We start from the raw sequence: 19,379 nt of genomic DNA on the forward strand, positions 1-19,379 counted from the left end.
ATGGACCAGAAAATTCCCGATCCTCAGGGATAGGACCCAAACCTCGTATATAGGGGGGCGACCGCCCTCGTGCTTCGCTTCGCCCAGCATATCCGCTTCCTCCAACCTCAGGGTGAAGGGGCATCCCATAAGGGGGGTTAGTAGTAACAATAGTTGAATATTCATACCCGACGGGTCGAGAATTCACAGGTATATGTATTTGTTGAACTTGAGGATTCGTACCTTGAATCGGGGGAGTTGTCCCTTGTAGCTGGGGTTGAGTTGCCCCTGTCTGGGCTTCCTCCTGAGTAGATGCATAAGTTGAATGGGGAGGAACCTCCACGGTTGATGAAATCACCTGGGTTATCTCTGATGGTGTTCCTTCCTCTATAGCTCCAATTGTTCTCCGTGTTCTCGCCATGGTTGTTGTTGTTTTCCCACAGACGGCGCCAAATGTTATGGATAAAAAACTAATATATATATATAATTGCTGTATTTAGTACTAAGGAACGTGAGCTTTAAGGCTCGATTTGACTGCTCTTGTGTTTCGTGACTCAATCTGCCTTAACAAGATGCCTACGTACCTTGCTGATTGCCAAGGATCAAGTCAAAAAAACGTAGTTCTTGGTTTGTGGGGTGAGGCCCCTTATATAGATGTGGGAGTCCTTGAATTGGACTTGGTATAGGAGACTTGGTGGACAAGCCTCTGAATTAGGATAGACTTAGGAGTCCTAGGAAGTAGGAAGCTGATTCCTTATCCTTTTAGGTCCCCTTGAGGCTAATCTATAAGGATTTATATCCTTATCGGGACTCTTCTCAATAGCTGATTTTTCCCTTATTAATTAATTACGAAATTAATTAATAATCAGGGTTTTTGGGCCTTTTTTATTCCACCAGGCCTGATCTGGTCCATCAGCCTTAACCTTTCTGGTCTGAATATTATACATCTTATTATTGGGCCTAGCAGCCCATTAATTATAAAATCAGGACTTATTTATCCCTATCAATACGTATAATAATAATAATAATAATAATAATAATAATAATAATAATAATAATAATAATAATAATAATAATAATAATAATAATAATAATAATAACAATTTGAATTACAACTAGAATGAGAATAAGTTATTATATATATTATTTTATTATAAAAAGAAAAGGACTGCTATTAAATATTTAATTATTTATTAAAATTCTAATTCTAATAATGATAGGATACCTAAAATAATATATAAATAAGAGGGAGCTAAAAGAAAACCTAATTTTGCTAAGAATAATAGTTTGCGGAGCCGCGGAGGAAGGAAAGCAGGACTGAGGAAACGATTTTGTTTGTTCGAGAATTAAAGTTGGTTGTTTAAGAATTACATGTCTGCATTATTACTTTATAGTCTTATACTATCTACCTTAGCTTGTACTACTAGTTATGCATATTATGGTTTCAACATGGTAGATAAAGATTTACTGTTTGCTTGTTTGGGTTTCTTGGTTAACGATTAAAATAGTATGCACATGGACTTAGTTATTTAATTATGTAGTTACAGCATCACTATATCTATATATAGTTTTCTCTTGAACCATTATCATCAAGGCTTCACAGTTATAATTATATATATATATATATTGTGTAAACATGGATTATGATCATGTTTTTGAATTCAAAGTGATGTTAATGTATAGCCATGGCTTAATGAGCGATTATTTTATTAACATACATGCATGTGTTTCAAGTTTTGGGTTTCAAAATATCTAACCAAGTTTCAATATAATTATTTAGTGCATCAAGTATTTTGTTAAGTTAATATTAAATTATGTGTATATGGTCGGTTAAAACTATGGGTTAGTTGTTAAGTAAGTTTCTGGTTGAAGTTATGTTGTATTGTCATAGAGTCGAGATTTGATTTATTATTTATAATCAAAATTTTAGTTAGTTACTTGATCCAATGGTATAGCTAAATTATACATTATATTTTATAATTTTGTAAGATTAAAAACTTGTAAAAAGACTACATTTTAAATAATAAAATTGTATTTTGCATTTAGATCACGGGCTAGAAATTTAAAGAACCGTTTGCGGATTTGGTTAATATTTTAGTTGCGACATTCGAGGTACGGATTCTATCCCCTTTTTATTCAGCGCTACTCCTCTTGTTTCTTATATTTATTTGACTCGTTCGGTTCTACTTTCTGTTCAATCCGTTAATATTTATCTTGATCGTTTTAACTTCCGAAAATTGTTTTAAAAATTGATTTTAAAAATTTTAGATACCTGTTTATGCGGTTTTCAAAATTTATTTATGACACCCTCTACTTTGGAAATCTGAATTACTTTTTCTCAGGTGATTTATTTAATTTTGCGAGAAATATTATTTTTCATTTGGACCCTTAGAGTGATATAGGGTATACCGAGTTAACCAGTTGTAGGGGTACTACAGTCATGTCATTGCGACACCAGTGACATGACACTTCCGTGATTGTGTGATTGGTCACGCTGTATCCTTCTGTTAGCTCTTGGGAGGAGTTTTTGCGCATTTGATATTTGTTCAGGATACGTGGGTGCACCCAGAGTTTGATTTGTGATTTGATTTATGTTGATGTTGTATATGTCGTACACGTTATCCATTCTGTTGCACACATTAGGTATCCTATGATGTGTGTATTTGTATCTGTTCTGATCTCGGTATGAAATTCCTAACCCCTCGTTGCTTCAGCCTTATTTTTAAAATTGTTGTTTTATTATAATTTGAAGATTGTTTATTTCTGATCTCTTTGTTTTATAAATTGTATTCCAAATCCGTACTGGGTGTTTGGCTCATGCTGTATTCCTATCTGGCAGGTGCTTAGGGGGGATCTGGGATGGTGTGATGGAGAGCTACCCCTTCTATTGATTAGGATTTCGGACTTTATCAGTATTTAGACTTAATTATGTATTTAGAGAATTCAGAATTTATATTATTGGTTTAGACATTTTGGAGATTTAATGTTATTTTGGAAATTTTAGATTGTTAAATTATTGTTAGAAATATATTAGTGCTCTGTTTGCAGGTTTATGGATTTTAAGTAATATCTCCTTTTATTATTAAAAAGGGGTTGTTACAGAGATGGTATCAGAGCTTAGGTTCTTTCTTGTAGAAAACCTACTTAGGTTGACCTGTGAGTTTGGGTAGACGATAGGATGGGTGTTCTATTTAATTTCGTTTTATTCTACTCTTTATCATTTCATTTTGCTTCATCATTTTGAAATCTGTTTATAACTGCTTCATCATATTTGTTCTCGTAATCTTCATTCGCTCGCTATCTTAAATTGTAGATGCCTCATAGACGTGATCCTTTTCATATTGACCCCGCTCAGCTTACTGAGATGATAGGGCAAGCAGTGGCTCAGGCTGTACAGCAGGCTTTGGCAAACCAAGGAAATCAGAATGGAGAGGGAAATCAGAATGGAGAAGGAAATCAGAATGGAGGCAAATCAAAATGGACACGGAAATCAGAATGGCAATGGGAATCAGAATCAGAATGGTCAGGGCCATCAGCTGGAGCCGTTTGTATGGTTGGAGAGGTTTGTGAAGCAGAAACCAGACTCTTTTAGTACAGCACCGACTCCTATTGATGCTGAAAATTGGATTGTTCATCTCGAAAATATTTTCGATGCACTGGGTTGTGATGAGATTCAGAAGGTCAGGTTAGATGTGAATAAGTTGGAGGGTGATGCTCAGAGATGGTGGAGAGGAGTGAAAGCTACTAGAGGGGAGCAGTATGTAGAGGTTTTGGAATGGCAGGGATTCAAGGAGGTATTCTATGAGCAGTACTTCTCTAATGCTGATAGGGAGGCTTATTTGAGGGAGTTTCATTCGATTGCGCAGCACCATGATGAGAGCATTACTGATTATATGGCGAGGTTTATAAGATTGGCTGGATTTGCTGGGACAGTTGCAGGGACTGCTGCGCAGCAGGCTGATAAATTTAAATGGGACTTGAAGTCTTATTTGAGGGGTTCCATAATTTCTTTTAAATTTGATAATGTGGCAGAGGCGGATGATGCGGCAAAGGATGTTGAGAAGGAGCACATACATTTCAGGACTTCCATGTCTAACAGTGGTAGTAAGAGGACTAGGGATGATCAGGGTTTTGCACAGGGTAGACAGTGGTATGAAGGTCAGAGTGGTCAGCAGGGACAGTGACGCGGAAAGAATCAGAATAGGGTTGGTCAGTCATTTCACGGCCGGAATTAATATGTTGGTCAGAATCAGCAGTTTCAGCGACAGAAGCAGCCTAGGCAGTGGCAGAATCGTCAACAGGGGCAAAACCGTTACTTAGTGTATGGGGGAAACCCCAATATGATTCCCGTGGCTCCTTGTGTTACATGTGGTGGACATCATCCAGGTAGAGCTTGTTACAGACAGACTGTGGCTTATTTCTTGTGTGGTAGCATGTCCCATAGGGTAAAGGATTGTACAGTATCACGCAATACTGGTGGAGGAGGAGCTGGCAGTGGCGGTCAGCAGAATCCTATAGCCAGAGTATTTGCATTGACTACAAATCAGGCAGCAGCTAATTCAGGTACCGTTTCAGGAACACTTCTTGTTGGTAGACGTGATGCTTATGTGTTATTTGATACTGGTTCGACCCATTCTGTTGTGTCTTTATCATATGTTCGTCATCTTAGCATTGCACCTTCATTATTATATCCTCATATGTCTATTGCTACCCCGATGGGGAATTATATTATTATATCTGATGTATATCGAGAGTGTCTGATAGTTGTGGGAGATAGAAATTATAAGGTTAACTTGCTTCCAATGAAGATGCATGACTTTGACATTATCTTGGGCATGGGCTGGTTGAGTGAACATCGTGCCACAATTGATTGTCAAGGAAAGAGGGTGATCTTTGGGGATGCAGATAAACCAGAATTTGTATACCAAGGGTCTCATCCGAAAGGGGGGGTTAAATTAATTTTTGCTCTAAATGCGAGTAAATTATTGTCTAAGGGTTGTGATGGCTACCTTGCTTTCGTGAAGGATACATCAAAGGACGAACCTCGCATCAAGGATTATCCAATTGTGAGGGAGTATGAAGATGTGTTCCCCGATGAGCTACCAGGTTTGCCGCCACAAAGGGAGGTGGAGTTTACTATTGAACTTGTTCTGGGTGCTGAGCCTATTTCTAAGGCGCCTTACCGGATGGCGCCATTTGAATTACAAGAATTGAAGGAGCAGTTGCAGGATTTTTTGGATAGAGGATTTATCAGGCCAAGTGTGTCTCCGTGGAGAGCTCCTGTATTGTTTTTGAAGAAGAAGGATGGTTTCATGAGATTGTGCATTGACTATAGGGAGTTGAATAAGGTGACTGTCAGAAACAGGTATCCTTTGCCACACATTGATGACTTGTTTGATCAGTTGCAAGGGGCGAAGTACTTTTCAAAGATAGATTTGAGATCTGGTTACCATCAGTTACGAGTTAGGGAGGAAGACATTCCGAAGACTGCATTTCGCACTCGTTATGGTCATTATGAGTTTCCCGTGATGTCCTTTGGGTTGACGAATGCACCAGCGGTATTTATGGATTTGATGAATCGGGTCTTTCATGATTATCTAGATAAATTCGTGGTGGTCTTCATCGATGATATTTTGATATACTCTAGGAGCAGAGAGGAGCATGAGGAGCATTTACGTACTGTACTTGAAATTTTGAGGGAGAAGAAGTTGTTTGCGAAATTTTCCAAATGTGAATTCTGGTTGGAGGAAGTGGCATTTTTGGGGCATATTGTATCTGGTAGAGGCATTGAGTTGGATCCTGCAAAAGTCAAGGCTATTACTAATTGGCCGAGACCAAGCAATGTGACAGAGGTGAGGAGTTTCTTGGGTTTGGCAGGCTACTACAGGCGTTTTGTGGAAGGATTTTCATCTATAGCTTTGCCATTGACTCAGCTAATAAGGAAGGGCATTAAGTTTGAGTGGAATGATGATCGTGAGAAGAGCTTTCAAGAGTTGAAGAAGAGGTTGGTGTCTGCTCCAATACTTGTGTTGCCATCAGGAAGTGGAGGTTTTCAGGTTTATAGTGATGCTTCTAAGAGAGGATTGGGGTGTGTTCTTATGCAGCATGGGAAAGTGATTTCTTACGCCTCTAGGCAACTTAAACCTTATGAGGTGAACTATCCTACCCATGACTTGGAGTTAGCGGCTGTCATATTTTCTTTGAAGATCTGGAGACACTATCTTTATGGAGAGACTTGTGACATCTTTACTGATCACACGAGTCTCAAATACATTTTTACTCAGAAAGAGCTTAATATGAGGCAGCGGAGGTGGCTTGAACTTCTTAAGGATTATGATGCAAATATTCAATACCATCCAGGGAAGGCGAATGTAGTGGCAGACGCTCTTAGTTGGAAGAACTTGGGGAGTGTTGCATCTCTCATTACTCAGCCGAACCTGATTTCAGATTTGGAGCGATTGAGTGTTGAATTTTATGTCATATGGTCGGGAGGTAGCATTGCAAGTTTGAAAGTGGAACCAAATCTTATTTCAAGGGTTAAGGAAGCTCAGAAGAGTGATACATGTTTGAAAGCTATTAGATCTGAGGTGGTAGGTGGAAAGCAAACACATTTTCGTGTTGATGAGGAAGATGTGATATGGTTGGGTGGAAAATTGTGTGTTCCTGCAGACCAGATAATTCGCGAGAAAATTTTAAAGGAGGCTCATAGTTCTTCATTCTCTATTCATCCAGGTTCCACCAAGATGTATAGGGATTTGAAGAAGCACTTTTGGTGGAGTGGAATGAAGGGAGATATAGCAGAATTTGTGAGAAAATGTTTTACATGTTAACAAGTGAAGATAGACCATCAGAGGCCTAGTGGATTGTTGCAGCAACTAGATATTCCAGTTTGGAAGTGGGAAAACATTACTATGGATTTTGTGACTCATTTGTCGAGGACTTTCAAGAAGAACGATGTCATATGGGTGGTGGTTGATAGACTTACTAAGTCCGCTCACTTCTTGCCTATTAGAGAGACTACTCCTGTTCATGAGTTGGTAGAGATTTTTCAGCGAGATATTGTTAGACTTCATGGTGTGCCTGTGTTGATAGTTTCTGACAGAGATACGAGGTTTACATCGCGTTTTTGGAAGGGATTCCAGCAAGCTTGGGGTACGAGGCTTAATTTTAGTACAACTTATCATCCGCAGACCGATGGACAGTCAGAGAGGACGATTCAGACATTGGAGGATATGTTGAGGGCTTGTGCGTTAGAGTGGACAGGTGATTGGGACAAGTACCTGTATCTGGTTGAGTTTGCGTACAATAATAGTTGGCACGCGAGTATTGGTATGCCACCATTTGAGGCTTTGTATGGTACAAGGTGTAGGGCACCATCTTGTTGGGATGAGGTTGGTGAGAGAGTCATTGAAGGACCAGAGCTGGTTAGAATCACTAAAGAGAATGTAGAGAAAGTTAAAGAAAGTTCCGATCACGTCAAAAGAGTTATGCGGATCAACATCGGAAGTTTGGTGGATTTGAGCCAGGTGATCATGTGTTGTTGAAGGTGTCTCCTTGTAAGGGTATGAAGCATTTTGGTATGAAGGGAAAGCTTAGTCCGAGATATGTGGGACCTTTTGATGTTATGGAGAAAGTTGGAGAAGTATCTTATAGAGTTGTGTTGCTTCCACAACTATCTCATGTGCATAATGTGTTTCATATGTCTGTTTTTAGGGGCTATAAATATCACCCATTACACGTAGTTCAATATCCATTGCATAAGATTAGAACTGATCTTTCTTGTGAGGAAGAAGCTGAGGTTATCTTAGCTCGAGAGGAGCGAGTTTTCAGGAAGAACACCATTCCGTTTGTGAAAGTTTTGTGGAAAAATTATCTAGAGAGAGAGAGACTACTTGGGAATTAGAAGAATCTATTCGTGAGAAATATCCGTATTTATTCGATTCAAGTATGAATTTTTCTTAGTTTCGTTTGATTCCGGGGACGGAATCCTTTTTAAGTGGGTATATATGTAATATATGTATAATAATAATAATAATAATAATAATAATAATAATAATAATAATAATAATAATAATAATAATAATTGTTAGGTCACACACACACACTGTAGAGGGGGTGAATACAGTGTATAGTACACTCAAATCGAACTTTAAGAACTTAAGTAACAGAAAACAAACTTTATTGAAACAATAAACTCTGTTACAATATGGAACTGTTACCTCTCAGTGATGAACAAATATCACGAGAGCTGCTAGGGTTACAATGAATAATCTTCTCTAATAATGATAACACTTTTAGTGTAAACCCTATGTTTGTGTTTATATACTACACAGTTACAAGATAATCGCTAATTGATATGGAATATAATTTTGCTTCCTAAAATATATCAATCAGATATCTTTTCTTCCAAGTATTCCATTCTTTACAGAATTCCTTCTTCATGCATATCTCTTCTTATGTTTATCTTGATCTTCTTTCCTTTAATCATCTACTGTCCTTATCTGATCGTCCTTCAGCACTTAAGTTCTGATATCTATCTTCTGATGATTATCTCCTGATAACATAAGTACTGATATCCTTAAGTCCTGACTTCCAGTATAAGTACTGATCAACAGTTAAGTACTGATTTATCCTGTTCAAGTAAGATCTGAAAGCTAAACATAAAACATATTAGCCATGACATTATCAAATATATCTAACAATCTCCCCCAACTTGTAAATTAACATAATATACAAGTTTAACAGATATTTGATGATATCAAAAACATTAAGTACAAATGCATGAGAATTAGACTAGATAACTACAACTTACAGTCCTTAAAGCTTTTACCAATTTCAACTTCTGATAACAACTTCAGTCTGTATAAATATCAGAATTTAAGCAGTTGTAGATCTTCGACTTGGCTTCATCATTTTCTGATGTCAGGAGTTGTTCTGAGATAGTTCTTCAACAAACATTTCTCAGCATATCTGAGTTCATCAATCATTCTCCTTTTGACATCTTTAAGCTCTGCAGTATCTTCACCAGTTTGAAAGATTGCAGCTCTGAGATCATTGATCTTTGCTTTTCTCAACTCCTGATCTAGTCTTATGACATAAGCTTTGTCAGACTCTAGATTGAATTCAAGTCCCTTAATACCAAGATATGTTCTGATCTGTGCAGTATTCGGCTTCATATCAACAATATCACCATTGTGATCTCTGTACTTTGGAACATATATGCTGTCAGACTTAACAGAATAAAGCCTTTTCTGTCTCTGAATCTGTTCTTTTAAGTAGTTTGCAGCAGTCCCTGTTATTCTGTCATCCACTTGAAGTAAGAAAAGTACATGCTCCAATTCTTCAAAATACTTCAATGGAATGGCATTTTATCTTATATGATAAACCCTACCATCTGTCATGAAATACAACATGATGTATTCTTTCAAGTAGGTATGGTAAACCATCTGTACAGATTCCAGTTGATTCAATCTCTCAGGAGTTGCTCCAATACCTGGTTCACTCAAGGAAGTTGGATCATTGGTAGTGTTGTGTACTCTTCTTTCATCAGCACTTCCCAATCCAGTTTTATCTCTAGCTTCCTTTCCAGTAACTACTCTTGCTTCAAAACCACTTGCAGTAGTCTTCAAAGATTGAGTCTGTTTTGCTTTAGTGAATCCTGGTAGGAGTGTCTTTGATCTATTTTCTGATATCAAGTTAACTTGAGCTATGTCAGAGGTTACTTGCTTCTTCTGAATATCAGAACTTACAATTTCTTGACTCTGAACAACTTGAGCCATGTCAGAGGTTGTTTTAAGAACTTTTCTTGAAGTCAGAGCAAGATCATCCTTTTCATCAGTAATTTCTTCTTCCTCAGGAGGTACATAAACCTTGATAGGTTCACCAACCTTTTCTTTACCCTTGGATCTTGGATCTATCTGTGGTTGTGATCTAGCCAATGTTGCTTCAGTATGTGTCCTTTCTTTGATCACAATGCCTTCGAGTTTTGGAAGTGATTTTTTACCAGAAGCTTCAGATTTAGATGTGACTTTCTCTGATTTAAGTCTGGCTTCTTCTTCCTTTAAACTTTCCAAGTCCATTCCTGGATTTTCTTAAAGAAATAACTGTCTTGACATTTCCTCATCAAGATCTAGAAGTTCATCAGAACTTATCCTTTTACCAGCAGCAGAACTTATTCTTTTCCCAGTATCAGAACTTGTCCAGTGACTAGCTTGTCTTGATGTAAACCTTCTACCTTGACTATAACCGCTACCCATTCCAGAGTATCCTTGATCATCATTTCCATCATCCTTTCCTTGCAGTGTCTTGTTAGTTTTGCATTTGGACTTAATTACCTTCTCCCCCTTTTTGGCATCAGCAGGTAGTAAAAGAGAGATAAGTAATTCCACTGAGGATTGGATTTCAGTAAGTTGCGATTGCTGAGAAGCTTGATTTGTCAGAATTTCATCAATCTGAGCTTGTTGTTTCTCTTGAGTTTTCTCAATATAAGCAATCCTGTCAATGGTAGGTTGAAAGAACTTTTTCTTATCAATTTTCCAAACTTGTTCCTGTTTGATAAAGTTCTCCTGAATCTTGTGTAGCTCTGCATGAGTAGTTGAATGAAGACCTTGTAGATGTTTAGTACTCAATGCAGTGACTCTAAGCTGGGTTTTAAAATCATCAGAATTTAACATTTCATCAGCTTTAGTCAAGTGCTCAGCAAGATGTTTTTCAGTTGGAACACATGAAACTGAGTTCCATTCCTTCGTCCACTCCTGACCTGCAGGAGTTTCACTCCAAGGTACTGGTGCTTCCCCGGTAACAAACTTCTTTACCAGTTCAGACTTAGGAAGAGTCTGTTGAGGAGTATGTCCTGAAGGACCTGCTTCATCAGCATCTACAGTTGGAGCAGCATCACCAGTATCTCCAGTATTTGCAGCATCAGAACTTAAAGAATCAGTATCTTCTGATAAGACAACAGTGTGAGTAGCAATGGAGGCTTCAGCATCCTCTAATTGCTGATCTGATACTAAGTTCTGATCAACAGCCATATCCTGATGCTCACCTAAAGTCTGATCATCAGCATCTTGATGCAGAGAAGGTGTTGTTGATAACTCTGGAGTTTGAACAGCATCAGTAACAGGTGTTGTGGAAGGATTATTTGTTGTTGGAGCTTCTAAGAGAAATACTTCAGACACAACCAAGTGTTGAACATCAATATCAGCACTTGTTCCTGGATCAACAAGAGACACAGATGGTGAGTTAGCCTTGTCAGATACAGCTTCCTGAGATGGAGTTGATGGAGAAGAAGTGACTGGAGCAAATTCCCTGTCTTGTGAGATCAGAGATTCCTGATCCCCTTCCTTAGCTGCTTCCTCTTCATCATCTGAAACTGGCCTTTGTGCCCTCTGTTTCTTGTACTTCCTTGTTGATTTGGATTCCTTGGGAGTTTCAGGAACTGTCATTCGTCTAAGCCTCTTGAGAAGCCTAGAACCCCCAATTTCAGAATCCTTCTGAGAAATCTCTTTCTCAGCTTCAGTTACAACAGGTTCTCTAGCAGGAACCGGTTCCTCAGAATCAGATTCATCTCTCAATGCAATCCTCCTTCTCTTTTGAGGTGTTTGAGGAACATTCTTTGTCCTCTTTGGCTTGGAAGATGAAGATTTCACAGTAGGTGCTGAAGATGAAGGTTGAGCAGTCTGTGAAGTGGAGAGATAGGATTTGAGATATGTTCTGAGGGTAGGTTGAGTAGAATGAGAGGTAGGTACTGAGGTTGATGGATTTTGGGTGTTTGGAGTTGGTTGGACATCAGAGTAAACAGATCTATAAGTATCTCAAATTTCAAGGAAAAACCGTTCCATTTATCAAGAGAAATAGTTTTAATTCAAAATTTAAACCGTTATCACTGATTGAATTATTTTTCACTGCATCATTAATATTCTGAAAATACATCACATGAAAATGACCAAGATAAATTAGATAAGTAAGTGCTGAAAATGAATCAGAACTTAATATAAAACAAAATTTATATGGTCATCAGAATATCAATCAGGATTTATCAACACAAGATAAAATAACTCAGAGACAAAATCTTGAAGTAAAAACAACTTTCATTAATATATCAAGACAATACATTTATGAAATGGAAATTATATCAATATTTATACAAGATTTTCCCTAAGCTTCTAAACCGAACATCAACAGCCTTAGTCCTAGCTAAGAAGCCTGACAAAGCTGGTGATGAAGAAAAACAGGAAGAAGACAAGATTAAATCATTTCTTCTTCTTCCTACTCTCGACAAACAGAATCGCGAGTCTGATGATTCGCTCTTGCTGGCGGAGAGCTTCCAGTCTTTCCTCCTCCAATCGCTCCAGATGGCGATGGTAGTCCATATAGAAGAACAGGAGGTGTGTCAGTACCTCCTGTGGGACAGAGTCCCATATCTCCTCAGGAATGGCTGTGACATGCCATTCCTGCTGCCAATCGGCACAGCTTAGCTCCATATTGAAGTTTTGGTAGTTCAAAAACATGTTATATCTGACCATTGTGTTTTTGAAATAAGAAGTATGAAGATAAGTGTGTGAGAAGAATTTGATGGAAAGACTGATGTGAAGTGGCTGCTTATATAGGCAAGAGAATGCCAGGAGACGCAAAGAAATTGAATGCTGACAGGTAGAATTAATTCTACCTCGTCTCCCTAGACTTTGAAAAAGAATAACATTCATTGGAAAGAGGAAACATGGTTTAAAGCGCACAAGAAACAAGTAACATTGGACTGTTCAGGTACAAATACCATTAACCCTAACCATAGTGACTATTAATCTTCCACTTCAACATATTCAATTATTAACTGAGACTGTTATCAAATTTTATTCACAGATAAGTCAAGTAAAACATTAGACTGTAATATCAGAACTTAGACTTATATCAGAACTTAACAGTCATCAGAACATAATTTCTTAACTCGAAAAAGGAATGCCCATCTTAGTAAATCCTCATACAAGTTCTGAGTTATAGACTTCAGAACTTAATCATTAGAACGTGTAACTAGAACTTGTCCTCAGAATTTGTGCAAAGTGACACAGTGACTGTTTATCTAAAATAACATAGACCACCACAGTAATTTTCATCATTCATATGGAGTGATTAGTGTGTGCATTAAGCTAAATAACAGACAAAGAGTAAAGTCTGAGTCACTTCAGTACATCTTAGAAATAAGGCATAACTAAAATTTTGCTAAAGAGCTGTCATTGTCCTGAAACCTACTGATGAATGAGTTCATGCTTGAGTCCACCTCAACTGTTTTGTGCTAATTTTATGCATCTTTTGAAATTCTATTTTACAGTGGCTTCTCAGTGTAAGTGAGTCGCGACTGTTTATCAGAATTTATGCTATTATCCGAGTATTTCTCCAGTAATCATAGAGTGTGAAAAGTCACCAAGAAAATATTTTGCTTTTCTAATGCATATTTACTTAATACCAGCAATGCACTTGGGTCGTCCCTTCCACATTTTTACTCTAGATCTCAAAGGAGTACCTGATTTTATTCTTTGATCTTTTTGCTTTTTCTTTTGATAAGTGAGGTTTATCAGCACTTAGTACATTCAGCAGTTTTACTAGTATCGGAACTTAACAGATGAGTAGCATTATTCTAATTTGTGACTTAGTAATAAGATATACAAAGTAAACTTAACTAAGCTCAATTATCAGAATTTGCTAGTGTCATAAGATTTCCACTGAAATAATTACTTCTTACATGGAATCATTTGTTTATTGAAGACTACTAGGTCAGTATCTAGCACAGTTATCCTCATAGGATTGAATAGGTACTTGAACAGACATATCACTTATCAGAGTTTAGAAACATATATCAGACAACAGTCAACACTTAAAGACATTTATCAATTAAGCACAGAATACACAATGAGATTAATTCTGTAAATACTGAGCATAAAGACTGATAGCACAGAACAAGACTAAGCAGATTTAGAGAAAGAACCTGAAACCATTCCAAGTTCATTTACCAATCTTGTAAAAGTAGCTTCACATAGTGGTTTTGTGAAGATATCTGCTAGTTGTTGATCTGTGGGAACAAAATGCAATTCCACTGTACCTTCATCCACATGTTCCCTAACGAAGTGGTACCTGATGTTGATGTGCTTTGTCATAGAGTGTTGAACTGGATTACCTGTCATAGCAATAGCACTTTGATTATCACAGTAAATAGGGATTTTGAAATATGTTAACCCATAATCCAGTAACTGATTCTTCATCCAAAGAATCTGTGCACAACAGCTTTCTGCAGCAATATACTCTGCTTCTGCAGTTGATGTGGAAATTGACTTTTGTTTCTTGCTGTACCAAGAAACCAATCTGCCTCCAAGAAATTGACAGCTTCCACTTGTGCTTTTCCTGTCAATTTTGCAACCTGCAAAATCTGCATCTGAGTAACCTATTAGTTTAAAATCTGATTCTCTAGGATACCATAATCCCAGAGCAGCTGTTCCTTTAAGATACTTAAAGATTCTTTTTACAGCTGTTAAGTGAGGTTCTCTTGGATCTGCTTGAAATCTTGCACAAAGACAGGTAGCATACATGATATCAGGTCTACTAGCAGTTAGATAGAGTAGAGAGCCAATCATACCTCTGTAGTCAGTAATATCTACTGATTTATCGGTATCCTTATCCAGTTTTGTTGCAGTGGCCATTGGAGTGGATGCACTTGAACAATCTTGCATTCCAAATTTCTTCAGCAAGTTTCTGGTGTACTTGGTTTGATAAATAAAAGTGCCTTCCTCATTCTGCTTGACTTGAAGGCCCAGAAAATAGCTAAGTTCCCCCATCATACTCATCTGATATCTTGACTGCATTAGTTTGGCAAACTTCTTACAAAGTTTGTCATTTGTAGATCCAAAAATGATATCATCAACATAAATCTGGACCAGAAGTAAGTCCTTTCCATGGTTGAGGTAGAACAGTGTTTTGTCTATTGTCCCTCTCTTGAATCCACTTTCCAGAAGAAACTGAGCTAAAGTCTCATACCATGCTCTAGGAGCTTGCTTAAGTCCATAAAGTGTTTTATCAAGCATGTAGACATAATCTGGATGTTTGGTATCTACAAAATCTGAAGGTTGTTCAACATATACCTCCTCCTCCAATTCTCCATTGAGAAAAGCACTTTTCACATCCATTTGAAAGACAGTAAACTTTTTGTGAGCAGCATAAGCCAAGAATATCCTTATGGCTTCTAACCTAGCAACTGGTGCAAATGTTTCATCATAATCAATTCCCTCCTGTTGAGAATATCCTTTTGCAACCATCCTTGCCTTATTCCTTGTAATTATGCCATCACTGTCAGTTTTGTTTCTGGATACCCACTTTGTACCAACAACAGATCTATTCTTTGGTCTTGGCACTAGGGTCCAGACTTTGTTTCTTTCAAATTCATTCAACTCTTCCTGCATTGCTTGCACCCAATCAGCATCTTGAAGAGCTTCTTCCACTTTCTTTGGCTCAGTCTGAGAGAGAAAAGAATTGTAAAGACATTCATTTGAAGTACATGTTCTAGTTCTGACACCTGCATCAGGATTTCCAATTATCAAATCAGGTGTATGTGATTTTGTCCACTTCTTTGCAGATGGAAGGTTTTCTCTAGAACTGGATGCTCCCCCATGATCCATGCTATCTTCATTTTCATTTTCTGATGCTCCCCCTGAAACTATGCTCTCTGAGTTGGAGTCTTCGGTATTTAAATTTTCAGCACTATCAGAACTTGGCTTATCAGAACTTGACGAATCAGAATTTGAAGAGCCAGATGTATGTTCTGATGTTTCTTGAGCTGTAGTGGGATCTTGAGTATGCTCCCCCTGCATCGGTGCATCTTCCCTTGGCGTAGTCACCACAGTTTCAATAACATCAGAGTTTATTCCATCAGAGTTTACAGTATCAGGACTTAGACTTTCAGGATTTTCAGTATCCGAATTTGAGTCTTCATTTTCAAATCTCAGCTGATCATGATCAATGAAATCTTCAAGACCAGTAATCTTCTTGTCATCAAAAGAGACATTGATAGATTCCATGACTACTTTTGTTCTCAAATTATAGACTCTGAAGGCTTTTGTGGAAAGTGGATATCCAACAAAGATTCCTTCATCAGCTTTTAGATCAAACTTTGATAGATGTTCAGTATGAGTCTTGAGAACAAAACACTTGCATCCAAATACATGAAAGTATTTCAGATTTGGCTTCTTTTTCTTCACCATCTCATATGGTGTTTTTCCATGCTTGTTAATGAGTGTTGCATTTTGAGTAAAACAAGCAGTCTGCACAGCTTCAGCCCAGAAATAGGTTGGAAGCTTTGCTTCTTCAAGCATTGTACGTGCAGCTTCAATGAGAGTTCTATTCTTTCTTTCAATAACTCCATTTTGCTGTGGAGTTCCAGGAGCAGAAAATTCCTGCTTTATTCCATGGCTTTTGCAGAACTCTTCCATTATCAAATTCTTGAACTCAGTGCCATTATCACTCCTTAAAACTTTCACAGAATCTTTGACCATTTTATCCAGATGTTTGACATGATCAATCAAGATTGATGCAGTTTCACTTTTTGTATGCAAGAAATACACCCATGTGTATCTGGTGAACTCATCCACTATGACCAACGCATACTTCTTCTTTGCAATAGACATGACATTTACTGGACCAAATAGATCAACATGTAGTAGATGATAAGGCTCAAGAATTGATGATTCAGTCTTGCTCTTGAATGAAGATTTTCTTTGTTTGGCTTTCTGACATGAATCACAAAGACCATCAGGAGCAAATACTGTGTTTGGCAATCCTCTCACAAGATCTTTCTTGACCAGTTCATTTATATTGTTGAAATTTAAATGAGAGAGTTTCTTATGCCAATTCCAGCTTTCTTCAATTGATGCTCTACTCATCAGACAGATTGCAGAACCATCAGTACTTGTTGAAAGCTTAGCTTCATAAATGTTACCACACCTGTATACTTTCAGAACAACTTTGCCTTCAGATTTACTCACAATTTCACAGTGTTCTTCAAAGAAATCAACATGATAATCTCTGTCACAGATTTGACTTATACTCAGTAGGTTGTGTTTAAGTCCTGAGACCAGAGCTACTTGTTTAATTATGACATTTCCAAGATTGATATTGCCATATCCCAATGTTTTTCCAATGTTGCCATCTTCATAAGAAACACTTGGGCCAGCTTTCTCCACAAAGTCTGATAGCAGGGCCTTATTTCCAGTCATATGTCCTGAACATCCACTGTGCAGAACTAGAATATTTTTCCGGTTGCCCTGCAATCACAAAGACCACTAATTATTAGTTTTAAGGACCCAGACTTGCTTGGATCCTTTGGCCTTATTAAGTTTGTTAACATTTGCAGCGGATTTAGCATCAGAGTTTATGTTAACATTTTTCTTATCAGAACTTACACTATCAGACTTTGAATCAGAATTTACACTAGAAGGAACAATGGAAACTTTCTTCAAAGAAGGTTTTATTTGATAATAATCATAGTACAAGCTATGATATTCCTTACAAGTATAAATGGAATGCCATAAACTACCACAATGAAAACAAGGATTTTGTGGTTTGTATCTAACAGACTGACTCTTAACTCCTGACTTTGAAGGTAAGGAGTTAATATTCTTATTCTTCCTGCAAAAAGAAGCCAGATGGTTAGAACTTCCACAGTTATGACATGTTTTCCTAGAAGCATCAGGAACAGGTTTATAATTATTGCTTTTATTCACACCTTCCTTTCCATTCCTATTTTTCCTAGGTGATTTTACCTTGTTTGCATTCTTAACATCTTTCAGCTTATGCTTAAGCTGCTTCTTTGTCATTAAGCCTACGTTCACTTCAGCTGTCTTTTCCTGTTTTAGTTTGTCAGAAGTTAATTTCTTTGTAACTTCTGATTTTTCATTTTTAGACTTTACAGTTACAAACTTAACAGGTTTTAACTTTGGCTTTTGCTTATCAACAGACTTAATTTCTTCAGTTCCTTTATCATTCTTATCTTCTCCATAACCTAAGCCCTCTTTCCAGTTTCCATTACTTAGCAAATTTTGAGTTGTTTTGTCAGAGTTAGTCCAAGTCCTGATAATCTCTCTTTCATTTTCTAACTCAGTTTTTAGAGATTCATTTATTTTTAGCACTTCATTCCTAACATAAAAAGCATCATCTCTATCCTTCTGAGTTTGATGGAACATGACTAACTCTTTTTCTAAGAAATCATTTCTTTTCTTAAATGCAAGATTTTCAGAAGTTAATCTTTCACATGTTAAAGTTTGATCTCTATAACTTACAAACATGGTTTTAAGATATCTTCTCAACTCATTAATATCATCAGTATGAAAAGCATAAGTAGTCTGAGGTACCTTTGTTTCAGCAGCTTCAGAACTGCTCTCAGCACTTTCTTTATCAGCATTTGCCATCAATGCATAGTTTTCCTCACTTTCAGAGTCTGAGGTGTCTGTCCAGCTTTTCTGCTTTGTGACAAGAGCCTTGCCTTTGTCACCCTTTACCTTCTTGCAATCAGGAGATATGTGGCCTTTCTCACCACAATTATAGCATTTAACATTGGTGTAATCTCCTCTGTCAGACTTTCCTCCTCTGCCTTCAGATCTTCTGAAATTCTTCTTATCAGAACTTATGCCTTTCCTGGAAAACTTCTTTCCCTTCCTGAACTTCCTGTATGCAATCTTTGTGATTCCTTTCACCATAAGAGCACACAGCTTCATCATCTCCTCATCAGCATCAGTCTCAGGCAAGCTTTCAGAATCTGAGTCATCATCACTCTCAGAACTTGATGACTCAGTATCAGACTTTATGAAAAGAGCTTTACCCTTGTCTTTCTTTGAGGAAGCTGCTTTGGGGAATTCTTCTCCAGTCTTAAGAGCAACTGTCCTTGACTTTCCTCCTTTCCTCTTGCTTCTTTGTTCCATCTCCAGCTCATGAGTCTTGAGCATTCCATAGATTTCGTCAAGAGTTGTTTCATCAAGATTGTAGTTGTCTCTTATTGTCGTTGCCTTCAAATCCCAGCATTCAGGAAGAGCTAACAGGAACTTAAGGTTTGAATCTTCAAGATAATACTCTTTATCAACCAATGACAAATCATTCAAAAGTTTGACAAATCTATCATATAAATCATTCAATGACTCATTAGTCTTTGAGTCAAAGTGTTCATACTCTTGAGTGAGTATTGTCTTCCTGTTCTTCTTAATTGTGTCAGTTCCCTGACACCTTGTTTCCAGAGCATCCCATATCTCCTTAGCAGTTTTGCAGTTGATTACCCTGTTTGACATTACATTATCAATGGCACTATGCAGTAAGTGTCGTACCTTAGCATCCTTAGCAATTGATGCTATGTCTTCAGCAGTATAATCACTCTT

The sequence above is a fragment of the Apium graveolens genome, chromosome 5 (genome assembly GCF_009905375.1).
Source record: "Apium graveolens cultivar Ventura chromosome 5, ASM990537v1, whole genome shotgun sequence".
Taxonomy (NCBI): domain Eukaryota; kingdom Viridiplantae; phylum Streptophyta; class Magnoliopsida; order Apiales; family Apiaceae; genus Apium; species Apium graveolens.